This window comes from Mizuhopecten yessoensis, unplaced genomic scaffold, assembly GCF_002113885.1.
Source record: "Mizuhopecten yessoensis strain PY_sf001 unplaced genomic scaffold, ASM211388v2 hete_36011632, whole genome shotgun sequence".
NCBI classification, from domain to species: domain Eukaryota; kingdom Metazoa; phylum Mollusca; class Bivalvia; order Pectinida; family Pectinidae; genus Mizuhopecten; species Mizuhopecten yessoensis.
The window spans coordinates 1-1,791 of NW_018482422.1; the positions used below are offsets into that span (position 1 = coordinate 1).

Genomic DNA, 1,791 nt, shown 5'->3' on the forward strand with positions numbered 1-1,791 from the left:
TTACCATCGAGACATGTAGTTACAAGGGTTATATGTACCTTATTTTATCACGTTTCCCTTACCATAGAGACGTGTAGTTACTAGAGTTGCCTTTTTACGTACCCATCACCATGGAGATGAGTAAGTACGTGTGTTACCTTGTTTCACCAGGTTTCCCATTACTCTCGATGCTTCTTTCATGACGGCCGTGGCACTTGAAGGGTCAATGGCGCCAAACACCCATGCGTCTCTGTGGTTACCAATCAACACGTACCGGTCTGTAATAAAGAATAGCATATTAATAGAAAACTATTGACGTCCAGCTATGTGTTAACGATGTTATTTGTCATAAGTAATGTCATTGAACTCCTAAAACCATAGATGATGTTTGGAAGACCTTACCTGGTTCTATGGCTCCTCGTATTACTCCGAACACGTTATGAATCCGCCTCATGTAACTCTGTGTTGAAATAAACATCCGTATTTTCCTGCAAACACATAGTCACATGTACAGTAACCAATCAGCTTCTAATCCAATATTCCGTCCTTTACTGCTTTTTTTTAGTTCAAGTTTAACAGATATAATATTTAAAGTCAAACATCAATCTGTTAAAGTTAGCTTACATATCATGCCGTGTATTACTGAAGTATAACAACCATTTTCACAAAGCAAAATTGGAATTCTGAATAAGATAGATATGCTCCATAAATTGCTTGAGACTCATATAAATTAAACTCATCTTGTCCTGGACTCGCAAAAATAATTTACAGCTGAAAAATAGAGCAGTTGAATGAAACTTACCAGCCGTCCGTCTGTAATACTCCTCCGAGTCTATACGTGATGTTTAAACCCCCTTTCCACTGAGGGGGAACCTCTTCTCCAGACAGCTCCCTGATAACAATATACCACATCAATGTAAATACAATACCATTCCAAGCCAAGGTGTTTTATTCTCCTCTAGTTAACAATACAACGTAATACACGTACTTCTGATGTGGAAAGGCAAATGTTGGTAGAAACAACTCATACATAGTACATGCAGTTGTCCAGTTCACGAGAGGTTAAATTATGTCTTGTACCGATATTAAATCGCATACACGAGCCTTCAGACCGTTAATAGACAAAACGTCAGCTTTTTATGAATCACATGTTGGCGACTAACCATATATGACGCACCCTATCAAAATTTATCAGACAAGAAAATGATTGCAAACATTTACAAAGAGATGCATGTTTTCTCAAAATGGGTTGGTAATTTCTATTCTATCTGGAAAATGTAAAAATGATGTGAGTTTGCAATTATAAAGTGGCTGAGAACTTATTATATCTATTGGAAAATTTACGAGTGAGTAAAGACACCGAAGATGACAATTTAAGTTTCGACAAACACATTTTTAGGGGAACATTTACTCAACCTCATTCAAGATGTTGTTTACTGTTTTTACAAATCATATGTGGTTTCTTCTTTAACTACGTATTATAGATCACATCGAATCAAAATATACAACACAAGGCAAAAAACCCAGGTACCAAGTCTTTCAAATATCTCACGAATAACGAAACTTCACTGGGAATACCACTCGGATTAAACGAATTATATCCAATTGTGAGAGGGTTTCAATTTCCTGAGGAAATGATTCAATGAATAAATATTGATGTTTTCTTAAACGGACATGAGAAAAACTCTTTTTAAACCAAGAACAATCAATACATAGAATAGTAGCATGGGCAACAGATAATGAGGAGCGTTGAGTTAAACTGGAGGAACATTGGATATTCCGTCTTTGCGTATTGCAGAGTTATCTTCTCTT

General features: G+C 36.3%; 1 long non-coding RNA gene across 1 annotated transcript; it reads right to left on the minus strand.

The window, feature by feature from the left end:
* Positions 1 to 142: 142 nt before the first annotated feature.
* LOC110444089 lies at positions 143 to 870 on the minus strand. Its single transcript, XR_002462195.1, has 3 exons — positions 782 to 870; positions 382 to 467; positions 143 to 257 (listed from the first exon to the last, which is right to left on the minus strand). It is a non-coding gene; the product is annotated as an uncharacterized LOC110444089 (long non-coding RNA).
* Between the last annotated feature and the right edge of the window lie 921 nt (positions 871 to 1,791).